This window comes from Cryptomeria japonica, chromosome 3 (assembly GCF_030272615.1).
Source record: "Cryptomeria japonica chromosome 3, Sugi_1.0, whole genome shotgun sequence".
In the NCBI taxonomy this organism is placed as follows: domain Eukaryota; kingdom Viridiplantae; phylum Streptophyta; class Pinopsida; order Cupressales; family Cupressaceae; genus Cryptomeria; species Cryptomeria japonica.
Genome location: NC_081407.1, coordinates 311,025,113 through 311,045,904, shown reverse-complemented (window position 1 = coordinate 311,045,904; position 20,792 = coordinate 311,025,113). Strand labels below are relative to the sequence as shown.

General features: G+C 33.3%; 1 long non-coding RNA gene across 2 annotated transcripts in view; it reads left to right on the top strand.

The window, feature by feature from the left end:
- The first annotated feature begins 6,283 nt into the window (after window positions 1-6,283).
- Window positions 6,284-20,792, top strand: part of LOC131047973 (uncharacterized) — a 50,847-nt gene continuing 36,338 nt past the window's right edge. For both annotated transcript variants that reach the window (XR_009106342.2, XR_009106341.2), the window contains exons 1-2: window positions 6,284-6,727; window positions 6,864-6,987. This is a non-coding gene — a long non-coding RNA (uncharacterized LOC131047973). The remainder of the gene's footprint in view (window positions 6,728-6,863; window positions 6,988-20,792) is intronic.

The following is a 20,792-nucleotide window of genomic DNA, read 5'->3' as shown; positions in this document are numbered from 1 at the left end:
GGTTTATGACAGTTAAAACAAACAGTTTTGTGAGCTTTCTTACCAGTAGGCTTATGAGCCTTAGGAGTAGTTTTACCTTAATGCATGTTTCTCTTGGTACCAGAAGGTCCACCTTTCTCAAATGTATTGTATCCTAACCCAGAGGTATCACCTTTCATCCTCTGAGATTGGATCTGTTCATCCAGCATAGAGGAGCTCTTGTTGAATTTATCAAGCTTCTCATTGGCCTTAGTAAGTTCCTTGGTAAGGTCTTAATTCCTTTTCATGAGGGTCTCTCTAAGAGAAATTGTCATTTCAAGATCTGACTGTAATGCTTCTTTTTCTTCTTTCTCCTCATGCCAATGTTCATACAAAGTTGCATTCTCCTGCTTGATCTTAAAGATTTCATGATCTTTATCTCGGATCTAATCCTCAGCCTGTCTTCTAGCTTCAAGTTCCTCACTCATCCGGATTGTTAATGCTTCAAGTTCTTTCCTCGGGTTGGTATTTTCACCATTCAGCTTCTCTACTTCTTCAACCAATGCATCAATGTTCACTTCATCTGAAGAGCTGCTGTCAGAGATCTCTAACAATTGTTCGATCAATTCCTTCCTTTTAGCTAGTGATGTCTTATACTTGCCTCTTAGGGTTTCTAGCTCATCCTTGGTTTCAACAAGTTCTCTAGCCATCTCTCTATAGCTCATTCCTTCACCCATATTTGCCTTAGGATTAGAGATCCCTTCCAAGCAGTTAAGCCTTAAGGAAGTTAAGCTCTGATACCAATTGATGAACTTATAAGGGACTGAGAGGGGGGGGGGGTGAATTAGTGATAGTAAAAACAATACAAATCTAAATATCAATTTCACCAACTTAAAACTCAATAGGCATGTAAGAAATAACACCAAGTATGCAATCACCACATAAAGCATAAACCACGTGGAAAACCCAAATGGGAAAAACCACGGCGGGAGTTAGTACCCACAAGATCCACCATCTACAGTATAGAGATCTGACTGGTTAAGGTCTACAACACCCGGTTGGGGGCACACCTTATTAGAAGTGTCTAAGCCCAGTTAAGAGCTTTACAAAAAGTCCTGTGAGGACCAAGCCTATTAGGAGCTACCCAGGTTACTGGGATTTACAAACACAAGTTAATGTGTCACTTGGTTAGAGGATTTAATGATCCGAACTATTAGGATCTGACTGCACCCTATTAGGAGTAACTTTGTAAGAGGATTTTCTTGCTGCAACTGTTAGGGAGTCAACAAGTACAGATGATCTCAGTATAACACCTTCAATGTCTGATAAGATCCACTTTAGAACATTACAACATCACATAGACTTCATCTCTCAACTCCTATGATCTTCGCACTATCAGAAATACAAAATTCGCTCATCATTTTTCACACTAGCTGCAAGGACCTGCTTGTCCTAACCCTAGTTAAACCAAACTTAAACTCACTGTTTTAATTAAAAATTAAATTAACCATTATTGCACATGCGAAAGCAATGATTATCAACATGCAAGTAATAGATAAGTAATTGAACAACCATGCAACTCATAAATAACATGTAGAAATTAAATGTGCATGTGAAAAATAACAAACTAAAATTATGCATGAGGACCGAATACAATGCAAACCATAATTAGTTAAGATGTCGAGTTATGTATGTGCATGTGTAGCGTAAATGGTATGCATGAAATTATTACAAATTAAATTAACATGCAAAAACTCATAATTAAATAATATACCAAATAATTAAATATGACCATGCATGCATGTGTAAATGAAAACTAATCTAAGAAAGTAAATCATGCATGTTAGTGGGTTAGTATGTTAATAGCCTTTTTTCTTCTTTTCTTTTGTTAGTTACATTGCATGGCGACTTCCTGTCACTTTAGATCAGGTTACCTTATAGGTCCTTTTTCATAACTTCTACATGTGACCATTCTAGTCTTTACAATGAAATAAAATATACATCTTTAATTATTACATAAAATTTTATCTAGAATCTCTGACTTTCTCTGTCTCCGGATGTGTCGCCTCAGTTTGACCTGGATAGCCTCCTCTCGCAAACCGGATGATAGACAAATGACCCAGGCATTTTATCCGCCCAACCAAATGAGCATAAGCTTCCCGGTGCTCTTGATAAGCTCCCGTCCCTCACGACGGAGTATCCTAGCAAGTCGGTACCAACTGGTAGTAAAGGAATCCTGTGCAATCATGTAGAACTAACAACCCATCCTGGTTGAACTAACTACATGTGTTATGGCAGGGAGATAAATAAATAAATAAATATGATGACCATCATTACCCTATTGGGGAGGTGAAGAAAATCACCCTTCCCTGGTTAGCCCATAACAAGCACTCTCATTCCATAATCATCCCTCATAGATAGAAAAATAATTAACCCTCCGCAGATTAATGTCAGAATAATATTATTATATGTTTTCTTTATAATTTTTTTTAATAAATTTTCCCTTTATAATATAATTTCCTCGAATCAAAATTAAATTTTAATATTTTCAATAATTCTAAATCAAGAATCTCTATTTAAGTTAATATAATATTTAAAAATCAATTCCTAATATATATTTATTAAATATTTTTATTGCTTTTATTCTTTTCTTAAAAATTCTTAAATCAATCTTGAAGTTAGAATTTACCACTATCAAGACTTTCCAAATACAGTTGTAATGTTTCAATCATTTCTTAAAAACCCAAATCCCAATTTCTCTGAAATTTTCACAGTAGTTAGAAATATTTGAAGCGCAAAAACCTAGTAAAGTTTCTTAAAACCTAGTTTCTACTTTTTAAGATACATCAAGAAGAAGGCGTTGATAACACAACTGACACATCAAACAAACTAGCATTAAATCCAGACAATATCCAATTACTCTCAACAACAAAACAATACCAGTCAATTGATTTCATAGATAGAAGTCTTGTGGTAAAGAAGAGAGAAAAAAACCTACCTTGAACAAATTTATTTCCCGTACTTAAATTTTTAATCAGAAATTATGACAAGAAGAACAAATTTTAAAGGAAAAGATCAAATTAAGACTCAAATAAAATATGTAAAATAAATGAACCTGGTTGTGAGAAAGAAGAATCACAGGTGTTTCCCCAATTTCAGATAATCTCTTCAATCTACCCTGTCAACTTCATAGCAATCACACGAATCAAGAAGCTCAAAAGGAATTGGAATGAATCAAATAAGAGATTCATCCCTATATTTATAAATATTAAATTATCTAAAAATAAAATTTAACTGATTGCATGATTAAGTTCTAAAAATAAAACCAAATTTTTAATTATAAAATGCATGATTAGAACTCACAAAATAATTCTTAAATTAAATCACAAATTTGTTAGCATGATTTTAAAGATTTAGTTTTAAAGAAAATAATCTACTAATTTAATTATTTAGTTTTCATCATGCCTTGCATGTCGTCTATATTTTTAGCACATTATTTTCCCTAAATTTAGTATCTTACTATTTACTCATGCATTGTATCTTGCATGTCGAAATTATAATTTATAATCTTGATTATACATATATATTTAAATTATTTTATTAATTAATATTTTAATAAATTCCTTGAATTAATCCCCTTTTAAAAAAAAATTAGTCCTCTAATTATTTACAAGATGTTATCTCTTTAAATAGCTTTTATTTATTTTATAATTTAATTATCAAATAACTTATATTTTTTTTAATTACTCACTTTTAAATAATTATATTATAATTAATTTCTCGCTTGATTGTAATATTAAATACTTGTATGTTTAATAATTTATCCTTATTCTTATTTTATTTTTATTTTAATAATTTTATTTTATCATTTTATATTAAACTCCCTAATTTAATTTACTAATTGCTTATCTAATTGGGTACTTTGCACAAGGTTCCAATACTTAGGTTGCTATTGGCAAGCTAGAAAAACCCCTCCTCGGTCATATGTCTGCCTTCGACGATTAACCTGCAACTTACTCCAACTCAACAAAAGGTCGTCAAATCATGATAATAAAATGCATTATTCATATTATCAGGTTTAAAATCTAATTAAAACATTAATATCATTAATGATCGTAAGTGAAAATAATAATTCATCATCATTGAATAACGATATTATAAATTAACTGACCATCATTAATGTCATTAAACCACAAAATACCATCTAACATCATGAAAAAGCTAATCAAATAATTATGTGTAAAATGTCAACAATATAAGTATTTGGCATAGTAAAGGAAATCTAACTAGGGTCTAAGTCGGGTCGTGACACTATCAAACTCATATATATATATATATATTCCTTTAATACCTCATCACACAATTAAAATCATCATATGGTTGGCTAGAACCTTGTTACAATTTCCTAGGTTCAACGCATCTAGACAATCTTGCATTGTACGCTTTAGTTATGTCGGCCATCGACATAACAAATCCAATTCTGTGCCATTTTACCGATCTGAGTGATTTTCATCACTACCGGTTAAGTCTTCATCAACTAATCTGTTCTGTCAAACAAATTTCGTTCACTTGATCGAGTCAGCACGTGCGGTCACAATAATATCTTCATCTGATAGTCTTCAATGCTACTGCAAAACCACATCATCTCAATCTTCATGATTTTCACGTACCGGTTGTCAGAATGTAACATTGTCTATCATTTACCAGTTGAAGTCCTAATTATCGATTCTGATAAAACTGTCTCTGACTGTAGGACTTAAATGACTTAAAGAAACATAGTTGCCATCAATGACAACATACAAAATAGTCACCATACATAAATCTAATCTCTATGCATAACAAACATATACCGATTGCATCATTGGTATTCAAATGATCAAATGCCAACATACACACCCTTATTGTGAGTAGTAGGTGTAACATCCCCTTATTTATACCAAAGAAAACACAAATTCACATAAAATCTCAATCACCCATTATCATATAATTAAGACTAACCAACAAAAACAACAATTCAAAATCTATATAATAACCATGTGAAAAGGTCATCCAAAGCACTCTCATGAACTATGACCTAAGAAAGAAAGCCTTCACTTATGAATCAAATATATCTAATGCACATATTTTGTCAAAACTTCGCATGACAATCTATAGAGGTACCCCATATTGTGACTAGTAGGTGTCACATCCCCTTAAATTACCAGAGAAATCATAGATTCACATAAAAGCTCATTTACCCATTGCTACATACACTCTCATGCATACATTGAGAAAGCTTTTGTAAACATGTCCTTGTAATATTAAGGATGAAATAGGATGACCACTTAAAGAACAATTTTAGGTTAAAGTGCTTATTATATAAAAACATGAGATCAAATCTCAGATGTAATACGAATCGTAACCATTATTAATTTTTCTAGTCAATTTTTTTTAATATATATATATAATCATAAATAAATTTTAATTAATTTTATAATAAGTAGAGTTAAATTATTTTTTTTTAAAATCATTAAAATAGAATATATATTTTATAAAAATATTAGTAATATTTTTTATATAGATTTTTTGAAGACATATATGTTAGTTGTTAATACATATCGTGTGTTTTGGAGACTTAAAAATGTGCAATAATCTGTTGAATGTGAAACAAATGGGAGCATATTTTCACAATAATTTGTCGAATGCAAAACAAACGGGAGCACATTCATATGGCAAACCAAAGAATGAGGATAAGGATAACTAGAACATGTATCCAATGAAGGGGTGGTGGAAACTGAATGACATTTTAGCTTGACTGTGTTGCTTACAAGAATATCTATAAGCAATATGAAGATAATTTGTAGGTGTGGATCTAAATGAGTTATTTGAGGAAACACGACTACACAAAACATCAAACTTCTTGATCAAGATCCCGTAAGCAATATGAAGATAATTTGTAGGTGTGGAATCTAAATGAGTTATTTGAGAAAACAAGATTACACAAGAAATCAGACTTCTTGATCAAGATCCACAACAAAAAGTCAGACAATGAAAAAAAATGCTCTTGATCCCATACACCAATGATCTTATACACCAATGATCTTGTAAACATTATTAAAACTCATTCACCCGTGAAAAAGTAATTTACCCCATCATTCTGAAAAAAGCACCTTGTATTAAATTGTGAAAAAGTAATTTACCCCATCATTCTGGAAAAAGCACCCTGTAGTGCCACAATTTGGACCTCGTAAGAAAGCTATTAATCAACGGCTACTGTTTTTTGTAAAAAAATATTATAGAAATTAAAAAACCGTGGATTCATTCTCGAACTCTTTTCGAAGGAAAGAGTCGCGATAACTAATGCACTTGGAGAACATGCTCTCAATTAGCGTCATGCCACGTCTCTCCATAAATATGCTACGTGCTCGTTCAGTTACTCTCACAAATAAATTTCCATAGTTACTTGTAAGGACCATTAATATTGATGAAAAGCGTGACATCTTCTACATGCAGCTTTAATGAATTCTGCCCTGGGGGTTTTGAAGAAGCGGCCTGTTCTGTGCCTCATGTTTACTTATTTACATAGTTTTTCCAAGCGACTTTCCTTTCTGATGAAATTGGTTATGAGAAGGAGCTCAAGAAAATGCACAAGTATGAAGGAGAATTCTATTTCATTTTTCAGCCTGCTTCACTGTGCATTGTTTTAATCCCAACCTTTGCATTGTAAAGCGATGGCTATTAACCCTACATTGCCTTTACCAGTGGCATTGGAGGAATTTTGCGTTTTCAGGTAATGTCGCTTTCCAGCCTATTTTCACAAATGTCTATTCATGAGTATTTTTCAATTCTAATTTTTCTCCTAAAAATTAAAACTAAATTTGTGTATAATTTTATATTTCAAATTTTCTTTTGAATTTTTCCTACAGAACTCAACACAGAAGGGGCCACAATTTCAGTCACTTTGGGGTGCCATAGGTGTTGTGTTGTGTTGGTGCTGCTAAATGTGGGAACAGTGGAAGGGCATTGCTGGCACAGCGCACCTGAGTACAGGTGAGGGTTTTAATGAACCCTTTCTTAGGCTATGAAGCTTGTCCGTGTCCAGACAAATTCATCCACTTTTCCATTCATTATTCATAATTCACATTCTCAATACTAAAGATGACTGTAATGAAAATGCCATTCTATTTATGCTCTTTATTTTAGAATATAAGTTGAGGTATATTAATGCCTGAATAAATTATTTTTCTTGTATCCACTAGACGTTAGCAACCAAACTTTTGTAAAATTTAAATTAAAATGCCTTAGTAAAGTTAAGCTCCCACAGTCTTCCATGTCATGCCTGTCTCCCCATTCAGGTTACCTACTCTTTAATCCACAATCCTTCCCTGAGCATGATATATTGCTATATAACCAGTATATATCTCAGCGGACTATTTTTCACTCTCAATTGATTAGCCTCATATAAAATGTTCAAAAATTAGTTTTATTTGCCCATAACCTATTTAAATAGTAATAAAGAATACATTTGACACTGAATTCAACTTTTTAACGTAAAACCTAGCTGCTCAACTTTTTTGTGTCCCGGCTACACGTATGTATGTATATGTATAAGTATACATGTATGTATACATTCTTATACATATATAGATAGATACATCATACATGTATATATATATCTACATATAGAGATACACACATACTAGTATATCTATATTTAAAAAATACAGGTAAATTATGCCGAGATATATCTTATAATAGAAGGGAATCTGACAATTGCAACAATATCAGTAGTATACAAGAGATTCAAAAATATGGATAATAATAGAGTTGCTTAAGTATGTACCAGCATTATCTAAGACGACAGCATGAACCTGGAATTTAGAATCGTCAGATACTCACAATGCCAAGCCCACTCCTCCACTAAACTCTCAACGCTACTTGATTTTATTGATTGTTACTTTTTAAATATTATGGCACTTTTCCACTATCTTTTGAATGTAACAGTTTCATATAGTTGGAGAGAAGTGGCTAGGGTTCAATATTTTTGGAATAATAAAATAACACCTCCACAAAAACCAAAAGATGGCATATTTGCCTCTCGGCATATGTAATGTTCCCTACTAGGCTTAGACATGTTTTAACCATAATCAATCTATTTCAATATACTTATGACTCAAGCCAAATATATTAGGTGACATTTCTACCTTAACATGAATCCAAACAGTGATATTCCACTACTCAATCAATTAACTATTCACAAATAAATTGTTCATCTATCATACATTCATAATTCTGAATGCAAGTGTCAAACCAATTGTAATGTCCCCTACATGAAAACATCTCCTTACCCAACTTCTTAAACACAGACAGTAGTGACATATAAACATATTCTCCTTACTGTTTATTATCTTATGAACTCTTTCTAATTTACAATCTAATACTGTTATTTGTCTGATTAAGACATTATGTATATATAGATGTATATAACCTTATTGATATTACACCATATATATATATATATATATATATCTGTATCTGATTTGCATATATACACATAAATAAATAAATAAATTAAATAATATAATTCATCATTGATATATTTGCTAATTACCTATAATATACATTATTGTTATTACCACTGCTTAAGACATTAGTTGTTAATATATTCAATGGCTGGTAAAAGGGCAGACAGATTCTGACGCATAACAGATCTGGTTTGCCACTGTTATGAAATTAATTATTACTAGTATACATATTACAATCAATGTTAATATTATTATTAAATGCTGCATATAAACATTATCGGGTTTCATGGGCTTCAATATTAAGCATACTTACTAAACACATCCCCCATGCATACCACCCAGAACAGGGATGTTACTGCCTGTAACTTAATAACAGTTCTGATCTGATCTGATCGATGCTGCCAGAAAATTTATGTTTTTTTTCCTCTTCCGTTATGAATGATCTTCCACTCTGTATTAATATCTCCATTAATATTATCGATGTCTCAACAAGACTAATCTTAGTCTTCTCCTTAAGTCGATAATGATGGCTGTGATTATCATGACTGACTTAACCAATTTATTATTAATACTCATGACTAATTATCATTGTCTTCAACTTAGGGAACAGCTTTGACACCTGCAGACCACTTAGTATTTATTTATTTTGCTGCTTGCAGGTTATTGATGAGGATGAAGGCAGTTTTTTATATTATTTTTGTTACATATATTTTCTGAATTTATTTATTATTATATTTGTTTATAATTTTTCTAAATGTTTATAATATAATATTAATTTACTTTATTAGGATATTTCAAAAATATTATTTATCAACAAATATTAATAATAATATTTAATAAATAAATATTAATAATTTCAAATAATCATTTGTTGATTATATTAATTTATAATAATAATTGCTTTATTTAGGTTATAAATAACGATCAAGGAGGGGACATGACAGCATAATCGGCATATATATATATATAATCTACATGATTTTTCAGTCTGTCCAAAATTCTCCCTACATATATATCGAGGTTAGATATTTTTGTGACAATTGTCTTATCACAGCATTCTAATTTGAGGCCATTTTAGAGGCTGTTTCAAAGTTTAGTGTCTTTTAAACTAATTAAAAGGGGCTGCGTCCACCAAGGGCCCAAATTTCTGTCGTAAAATACAATTAAAATATTAGGAAGACTCTATCACAAGATAGGAGAGATTTGGAACATACCGTTAAATTTATTTAGGATCATTCTGACATATGTATTTAGTTGGCATGAGTTTGTCGCAGTCCATATATATCTAGTTTATATATACTACTTTGTAATAAAATGTCTTAGTGTTTGGAGGGCAATTTCTACTGGATTACCACTATCAAAAATTTGCTGGACTCCAAGGTTGATCGTCACATTCAGGCCCTGTGGATATGCTAAGCCTCCTCTAATTGGTTATAAAAAATATATGCGTACCTTATAATGGAAAATGGAAAGACTCTTTTCAAATTGTAGCGCGGAGTGAAAAGAATAAAACACTTAATAGGAAAATTCAAGGTCTAATCAATTTTAGAACTAAAAAGCCTAAATAAGAAACACTTTCAAAAGTGCTTGAAATTTGATGGTCTTGTGGACAATTTTTAAATTTGAAGTCCTATTTTACAATTTAAAATTTATTGGACCATATATTTTGACATTATATAAGTGCATACATGACAATTTAATTATTTGTTGACCATACACAATTGTTGTGGGAAATATAATATATCAATTTAACTTTTAATATATGCTATTTTTGTAAAGAAAAATAATTTTTTGAGAAATATCCATTTATTTATAATGCTTCTCACAAATAAAACATAAAGAGTTTTTTGAATTGTTAGATGTCCCTTGACCATCCTGGGGGATGGCCAGACGTCCCCAATGGAAGGAATTATTTTATAAGGATTTAGAAAAACAAATTGTTTATAACATTAAAAAAAAGATTCTGTCTATAACAGAAGTGTAACATGACAGCATTGTAACAGCAGCAATTAATATATCATTACAGCAGTATAACAACAATAAATATATCACGATTCAGATTCAGAGTTAATGATATAAGCTATATAGTATATAACAGTTTGCACTAACAACACTAATTTGAATTTCTGATTTAATTGTTCAAATTTTAAACTCAAGAGTCTCACATTTGAAAATTTTGATACGGTATTAGAGTTGGTTATTATTGTCCATTGTCAAAGAGATTAAAGGTGCATTGGCCATAGTCCGGTACAATGTGGTATTGTGTGAGAAGTGGAGACAAATTTGTTTTTGGAAATTTGATTGGCATGCAGGCTTCTGCAGACATTTTCCAGCATCATTTTATCTGACATTTTATATTGCTGTTGTTATACTACCATTTTTAATTTGTAGAAATTTGAGTATCTATGCCCCCTGACATCGCCAAAAAATGACCCTTGGACTGCCATCCTCGAACGTGTCCCCTACCGTTCCACCACCCCTGCCCTCGTCCCCAAAATGCCATGGAACAATATTTCTTTTAAGAATGTTTTTAACTCTTAGAATATAAGAATATCTTGAATATTTTTCTAATTTTAAGGATATAAAGTTAGAAACTTACTTTTACTTGTAATGGTAAGTTTTAAATTTTTGTTTTGTATGTAAGTTTAAAACTAATCATTGTTAATTCATTGTTTTACAATTCTATTTTTTTCTAATATGTATAGATATAATAAAAAAGGGCTGGATTGTAACTCTAAGCTATGCAATCATTTTTATATTCATTGTTAAATTCTAACTTTTTTAATTGTATGCATGCTAAGAATTTTCATGGTGAATGAGGCATATAGTTTATTGATGCAGAAGAATAATGACAGATTTTATTTCATTTAATATTCAACTTGTGGACTTCAAGTGGTTTTTAAGTTTTAACCATAAAAACTAAGCTTGCTTGCTTGCACGGGTGGAATGTTGTTTTGAGTAGCAAAGTAGTCATAACCAGGTAGTAGCTATTAATAGCATAGGAAACTTTACGAAGAGAATATCCGGCTGATACATGGCATGACATTAAGAAAGCCTTCCTACCACGGTTAAGAGATACAATTGTGACCTACAAAATACATAATATGATTAAAAATTGAAACTCAGATCTAGTTTCTATTGTCTTGGTTAACCTACCTTGTTTTTTTTTGTTTTTTTATTACAGGTAATACAAATGCTAGTGGCAGAGTATAAATAAATGTGAAAAACGCATGGCTGCAATTTGTGCTCCCCATTTTTTTGGATGGGGATGTGAAGATGTATGTCGGGTAGATTTTTTTAAGGACATTTTTAGGGTCTAAAAAAAAGAAGGGAAAATTTTAAAAATAAGGAAATTCTAATATTCATATGATGAACATTGATTAGGCATTCCTTGACCATGGGTAATTAAAGAGGAGTCATGATGTTCTTTATATATATGTGTGTGTGTGTATAATGAAGCATGAGTTAATAAAGACATGCTTGACCGATGTGTATATTCAGGTGAGGGATTTATTATTGAACTTCTCTTAAAGCCTTCATGATTGCATCTTTTGTCCAGTTTGACCTCGGTTGGGATGCTAATAGATGGGATTGTACTATGAGTTGTCCGTGCAGGACATGATTGATACATTTTTGCATTATGAAAGTGGCATTTCCTACTGACTATGACTTTAAAGTTTGTATTCAGCAATATAATGATTTTTGTATGCCAACTTTGTTTGTGTTAGTCCTTGTATATTGAACAGGTTGACCAATGTATGAAATGAGATAAATTTGACTGTGACTTCAACTGTTAAGATGCAGAGACCTGCAATAGGGGATTTTATTTCCTAGACTATGATCTTGATTAGTCATTGGTTTATTATTTGGTTAGATTTATAGTTAAAATCGATGTGGACATATGTTAAGTAATGTGTAGCTTTGTATCAAGATTCAAATGAGTTTTGTGGTCATTTGGGGCCCCAAAGGAAGACCTTATAAACCACACAGACTTTCATGGCACAAAACATTTTTATAATTTGCCAACTATGGTCTAGATATATGACTTGAAAACTTTAGATAAATTTGATGGTTGCAAACTCTATTATCTACAAGGAGACTTTGAACTTTTCTAATGGTAGTTTAATTATAGTACTATTTAAGCCCTAGCCTTGATATCTTTTAGTGTGGGGGCATGGATGAGCTGTACTTAATCTTGATTGATAGAGGATTAATTATCACAAATTTTTTAATTTTTTCTAAATCTTAGATGGACATATCATAAACCAAACAGGAATTGAAAGGTTGTAAATTTGAAAATAAAAAAGTAAGCCAAATAGACAATAAAGCTTTGATTTTTTCTAATGGCAGTTCAGTTATAGTACTATTATAGCCCTAGCCATGATATCTATTAGTGTGGGGCATGATCTTTGCACTTAATCTTGATTGATAGAGGATTGATAACATAAATGGTTCTTGACTTTTTGTAAATATTAGATGGGGCATTTCATAAACCAAACTGACATTGAAAGGTTGTAAAGTTGGAAAAAACTATAAGCAAAATGTGCTTGGGTATGTGAGGGGATGGCTAGCTATTTGTGGGATAGTTGAGGGACGTCCCTTGGGAGCAGCCAACAAATCCAAGTGTCCCCTAAGAAAATTGTGTGCACCAAAGATGTTACCAACCGTTTTGCAAAATAGGGGAAGGGTGGGGATGTATCCTACCTGCCTCTTGTTGGTGTATGTTTTATCATATACTGAACATTAGAATAAAATATCCAAGGATACTCTATCCTCTTCTGAACAAAATCACTACTTGTGCCAAGATTGCGAGAAAGACCACAAGGCGACTCCAAGGGATGTGCGAACAAGCGACTTTATGTGGATAGCTTCTTGGGTAGTGTGTGCTGAAATACAAGGGGGATTTACGCTTGACAACTAGTATTATTCACAAGCTGGACTTAGGCGATTTTATCAATAAATGCTCTTTGTTATTGGATTTTCTGATTTGGAATTTCAAAAGAAATAAAAAGGATAAGGGTTTAAGAATTCTAACTACTTCTAAGCGATTCCTATGAACTCAAGTGATGGTAAAGACTGGGTGAAACCGGTAACGACACTTTGTTTTGCCACACTTGGACAACTACGCAAAGCAAGTGCAATCTTCTAGGGTTGTACGTAAGATTTTCACACTTATGAATAATACAACAATTGAACAATATTACTCAAAGTAGAAGTTAAGCATCCACATGAAAAGATTAGGCTAACTTTACACATTGAATGAAAATCATCCATCCAAAAAAAAGTATGAGCAAAATTTCACCAATCTAAACTATCAACCCTTCATTCATCTAACAGCTTCAAAGCAAATGGCTTAAATCAAATCTATTCTAAGTGTTGAAAAAAATATGCAACCATGCAACCACTTGATAACAATAAGACTTCAAAACAATACTGATAATGAACTTTTTATTATCCAAATAGCTCTACGCGACAATTTCATAAATCTCTCCACACTTAAATGAAATGAGAGAATGAGTTTATATAGAGTTTTTGAAAACAAATGAACGACTGAGATCAATCTAAGATCAACGGTCGAGACTAAGACAACCTAACCCTAATTAGGGTTTCCCAAAATAAAATTAATATCTAGTGCATGTAAGTCAAGTGGCACAAGGTGCTATTTTTTAGGATTGCACCACCTTCTCCTGTTGAGAGGCAGAAAGTTCAATGAGCTTGGTCACGATTTGATCAACCTTTTCCATTGTGACATGTGGTAGCATGCTAACTCTGAATTCTAATCGTTCTAAATCATCTGCACATACAACAAACGTGATTTCCCAATCTAGTTTCTGTTTGTGGAAAGCATCTTTGATGGACAGGAGGTTTGATGCCTTAGCCAAATTTTGCTTCAAGATTGGTCTAGTGGTCGACCTCTTGTGTCTTGTCCTTTAGGTTTTCTAACTTCATATCCTTCTCTCAGATGGTTTCCTTTTCAAGTACCTCTGCAGCTACAAGATAAGCCTTGTCTTGAATTTCTTTTATCTTCTCTTCAACTCTATCAGCATCTACCTTCACTTTCTCCAAGACTTCACTGCTTGCAACCAATGTCTAGTGCCAACTGTTGAAGTCATATGCAGCTCCTGCTTCGATTACATTTCCATCAATTAGTTCTTGCTTCGAAACTCCTTTTAATTCTCTAAGGCATGGGACAATTCTATCTTGAATATCCTGGAGATCAGCCCATGCTTCTGTCATGCTTGCAATCCTGGAGAGTAAAGAGGAGGTTTGTCCATATGTTAGTGCTAACCTTTCCAAAATGTGGCTGCCTCTTTACTTGTGCTTTCCATCCATGCCTTGGTCTCTCTAGCTGTTATTGCTTCTTCCTCAGAACTTTTGACTGTTTCTTGTGGATTCAAGAGTGGAGGAGTTTCTGGATTGGCTTGGTTAAGTGGCTTAGTCAAGTGCTGAATGTATTCCCTTAAGTGCTCAACTTCTTTCTTATATTCCTTCTTCTTTTCTACTTCTTTGTCCACTTTTGCCTTCATGGAAGCAACTGAATTGCCCAAGTCTTCAGCTTCCTGCTTCTTTGTAGTAGGTCCTAAACTGATTGCAGTGACTTCATATTCATGAGGACCAATATCTCCCTTTGCCTTGTCCACTTTTGGCACAGCAATTTGCACTGTCCTGCAACCGGCTTCATCTCTCTGGATGGTGGAAAACCTTTTGGCTGGCTTCTTTGTGGCAACCTGTTCTAATCTGGCCAAGAAATTGGCCATATCATCTTCTTCTTGAACTTCTATTTCTTGTGTCTTTATTTTCATTCTTTCTTTCAACCAATCAGCAACAGTGGGCTGCTAACTGCCTTCCACTTCCTGATTGCCTTCTTCACACGCTATTCCCTGAAGGGCGGAAATCATTCCTTCTTGGAATTCACCTTCCTCAACATCCATGTCATTGTTCGACTCCAATACTTTTGTGCCGGTAGGAGATGGAGGCTGCTCATTTTCTTGATGGATTGACTCTACGTTTTCTTCATGAACTAGGGAAGGAATTTCCATCTCTGCCAATGACTTATCAATGGCCAATATATCATTTATGTTTGCTGATGCAACATAACAAGATGGTTCTAGCCTTTGTTTCTTTTAAGTAGGTCCTTCATTCACAATTGCCTTCCCTTTCTTTTTAGCACTTTCAATTTGTCTGGCATTTGAAGAACATTCTTCTGCTTCACCCATCAGGTCATAAGTCAAGATTACATTTCTTCGTCTTAATCTATGACTTTGCCGATCAACCCACCACCTGGAATATTACACAACTAGCCGCATCAAGGTGGTCAAGTTTGCATGCTCTGGTTCTGACCATTTGATAGGAGAAAGAGGTGCATGCTCATCAAAGCTAGGCTGAGTATATTCTGCATTATCTTCTAGCTAATCCGGCACAAGGAAAGGTTCAGTCATTCTGATCAAGCTTACTGGCAGTCTGGAGCATAGTCTTTTCCTGATGTCAAATTCATCTGTAGCATTTGCCCAAAAATCCTCTATGTTCACTCTATGTTTGAACCTTTCTCTATTCACCGATCTAATATTGCTATAAGGATCGTAATTAGCTCTGTATTGGTAGAATGTAAAGGGATACCATAGCATTTCTAGGCTAACACTTTCAGCTGCTTGCGTTGTCGGACAAGACTCTTGCATATTTCCAATAGAGAATCGAAAGGTAATTGCTACCTTCTGTCTTACTCTTTTGAAACTATGATATGTTTCCAGTTGTCTGAGAACTTCAAGTAGGATCATCCTGTTGGTTGGATAGATCGGAAGTGGGTAAGGACGATCGTCAAAACCTTGAACTCTAATGTATGTATATTTTGTAAACTGGATAATCCAGGATCCATACTTGCCGATTAAACTTTTAGCTTCAAGATCCATACTTGCACATTCAAGGTGGCACGAGTTTAAATGTCTCTCACTTTGTCCTAAATGAAATCACTCCTCCTTAAGTTGCACATTTGATATAGCAAAGGAAGTCATTCAAACCTTAAGTCACACTTTCAGCATAGCAAAGGAAGTCGTCAATCCCTTAAGTCACACTTTCAGGGGATCAATGGAAATCACATAATTCTTAAGTCACTCTTTTAGGGGGTCAATGGAAATCGGTCAAACCTTAAGTCGCTCTTTTGGTATAGCAAAGGAAATGACCAAATCCCTTAAATCGCACATTTAGAGGATCAATGGAAATCACTTGATCTTAAGTTGCACATTTAGACCCTCAAAGGAAATGAAGTCTGAAATGCCTGATTCTTGATTGGAAGTAGAATTCCCTTAGTTCGCTGATCCAGACCGTCAAAGGAAGTGAGACATCTTAGATTGCTGATTGGAGGAGGCAAAGGAAATGATCAAAAATCCTTTAGTCGTTGATCCAGGCAATCAAAGGAAGTGATTGATCCTTCCACACTTGATATTGCTTGAACCTCCTAGCAACGTACTTGGTAAAAAACAATGATCTCGTTCAAAAAAATGTAATGCAAAACCTTAGTTTGCTGATTCAAGGGGTCAAAGGAAATGCTTCTCAAATGCTTAAGTGCACATTTGAGGGGTCAAAGGAAATCATCATAATGCAACTTTCGGTGTCTTGACCTGATTCGCTTCTAGCCTTTAATGATAATTTCAACTTCAGCTCCCCTTCCCTTAGAGTGTTAACCTCTAAAACCAACTTGCCTTAGCCAAATTTGCATTCCATTCTCATTCAAGCAAGCAAAAGATGTAAATCATTGACTCTCAAAATGCTGGGTGTGAGATATACTCAAACTTATTCATCTGAAAGGATCTCTCCTAGCAATCTAATCTAAAACCGAAAGCAAAAGAGGGGGTCCCCATTTGTGATGGGACAATGTGTGAAATGGTCACAACACTGCCCTTCTCGAGGGTATAGACAAAGGAACCAAAAAGTAATGCCATTTGAGTCGTAGTGTTGTGCTTTACATAACACGATCGACCATACACCTATAGATGAACCTTTAATTATGTATGACCATTTTAATTGGACTATGCACTATAGAACACTGTGAATCGAATTGATGCAAGCAGAGACTATTGCATCACTTTGGCCAAAGTTTCAAAATAATGACACTTATAAAGAAAGCGTAGTTATATGTTCACACACCTCAACTCAACTTGGAAAGCAACAGTCATCTTATGGTTACAACTTAGTTAACTCAAAGACTATTCATTTATCTAACTTTCATGTTGGTTTAGACTCAATTTGAAATACTAAGTCAGTAACTGGTTCTTGGCTACTGCCACATGTTCACATGTCTTTACAATGATACAAGAGAGTTTTAAACTATCTGATATGATAAGATATTTTAACTCTTAATTGGTTATAATATATGCAAATATTGTCACCCTCACGGACTCATGACTTGGTGATTCTCTTTGTGACTTGCAAAGGTAGAAGTCTTACTGTTTTAACAAAACAACTTCACCTAAGACTCTGGTTTTACCATGCCTTCTATCTGGTTCTATAACAAGATTTCAACTTATAAAATAAATAAAGAATCACTACTTTATCAGAATCTTTTAGATACAAAAGAAGGCTTATAAATATGGGTTCATTGTCATGAATTGAATCTCTGAATATGAACAGCTACTTGCTGCCTTTAACCAGTCATAACATCAGGTTTCTCAGGCTTCTTTGTTCACAATATGTCCATAATAGCCCTTATATTACTTCACATTCATATATGTATATAAGTACATGTCTATGTACCCATATACACATATGAACATATAATTAACTATCACGTTTTTATGTTTATACTTTATAGCTATATAAGAAAAATGTTTCTCTTTCAAACTAACCAAGTAAAAGAAATAATCAGTTTAATATAGTTGTTACTTATGAAAAACCTTTCTGTCTTTGTGTCAAAACTGTCGTAATGAAGAAGACTGAATTTGAGAAATAATTCCTTATATTCATGTATGTATTTAAACATGTACCTGTTAATACGTACAAAATATATGTAAATGCATACAAACACTCATACACGCACATAACTTCTGCTTACTATTGAAGTTGTTGTCACAATTTTATTATCAGAAATAAAAGAAAGAAAAGACAAATAGTGACATGTAGATATTATAATACTGCTAATACTTCTTGTAGAAAATAGAGAAGCAGGCATGCAGCATAGAGGTTGTTTATGGCCTTGCTAAAGTCCATATATGGGCAGAAAATAGAAGACGAGAAGTTTAGAAAAAGGAGATTTCTTGAACAGATTTCAGCCCTTGTAGAAACTGGTATAACCACTCAAAGCTTGCAGAGTCAAACAAATAATATAACTGCAATATAGCTTCACATGGCTGGTTCTGGTATTTGCAAAATTTTTCAACAACTGCAACTAGTTTCACCCTCTAAACCTTCTTTTTCCCGGCAGCGCTTTGGCAAGAATAATGAAATGAGAAAACCGTTCCCTTCAAGACAACTCACAAAATCATGTTCTCGCTATAGTGACCCAAGGACTGCATAGGCAAATTGAAAACCAAACTAAAACCCTCTCCCTCTATTATTGCAGCTCTAAACAGAAATTCTTATCCAAACTTTTGTTTCTTCCCTACCACACGAGGAATGGGGGGAATGACATGCAATAAGGAGAATTCCTCTCACAAACTTCTCCAAAACTAAAACATTCTTTCAAACTCACGCTAGTGTTTTTCACAACAGAGACAAAACATTAATGAGCATGCTCACAAATCTCTCCACCAATTGATAAACTTCTCTCATGCACCCCTGATTTTTAATTATTACTGTATATGCTAAAATGAAATGTCCCTTCTATTGCAACATAAAGAAAATGGTTTTCCAATGACCAAAAGAAATAAATAATCCTCCCAAACCTATCATACCACTCTCTCTTAACCTACCTGGCTTCATCATGGCATTCCAGGTCCATCATGGATTCTTAACCAGAACTGTTATCCTTCCACAATTGAAAGAGGTTAGGAGTTTGGACAATATGGTCCAGGAAAATAGCAACAGAAAAATACACAATTCCAAGAGAACTATGGTGCTCTATTAAGCAATTTAATTCTGAAATTGTTATTCCATAAAAAATGCTCAAATGATTTCGGTATAGTTTGAAATTTGCTTATTTTAAAACAATTATTTATTATAGTTTGGCATTAATGCCATAATGAAATATCATATTTTCATTTAACTTTTAAATACATATGCTTATATGTATATATAGTAATAATAAAAACATCAACTTAAAGTCTTAAATCGATGAGAACTTTACGAAAGCCAACCTAGACACAGGTTCAACTTTCAATTAAAGCTTAGCATGCCTTAGACAAGTTTAGTTTTATCAGACTCAAGACGACACCGCACGCAATGAGATATAAGGTACTCCAACAAGAAAGATTCGACCATATACCTCAATGCGGCATATGACATATGTGATGGTGTGTGTCGGACTTGCAATGACATTAAGTTGCTTGTTTGCGACATCTATAGTCCTCTCTTTGGTGATACTCTCCCTCTCCATTTGGGAGGGCAAGGTGGATCCTGCACCTAACATAGTAAGTCAACATAGTAAATCATGACGATAGCTAGCCCATTACATACATGATATTATAAACATTAACTGGAAATACATCATAATGCTCTGGACATTAATAAAGAACAATTAAATCACATAATGTTCATATCTAGCATCAGTCTTACGAAAGGTCATTCTTGCATGCAAGTCTACACACATAAATACATAGAAGTTAAAAATAATTGAAAGTTAAAAACAATTGAAAGTCAAAAAGTGGGGTGTAAGTTGTAACACAGGTTATATCCCATTTAGACAAATTCACCTTCCTATCAAGGACTCATGAATTGTAACTTTGGTGGGTTTTTGCTATTTGTGGAAACAAATAGCTAGGAGCTTCAACCTTTTTAAAAATGAATTTACAATATCTTTCTTATACATCTCTAGTTTTTCATATGTTTTATCACTCGTTTTTATACATATTTGGTTTATCATGTTTGCTTATACATATACAAATATAAATGTATATATCTCTGAACTATAAATTCTTGCAGCTGTACTATTACTAGAATAATGAAGGAAAACCAAATAGTTTGCATGCCTGGTAATGAAAAGCAGAGATGTTGAATTGCACTGGTTAACAAACAATCTCCTTCCTCCTTCACGTGCAAATGATAACACTCAGTACTAGTAAATGATAGCAGTTATTACCGTCCCTGAAGTCAGTCTCCATGCACTCACACACTGAAGTAAATGTAAAACTCACACACTGAAGTAAATGTAAAACGCACACACCGAATAAACATTTACTTACG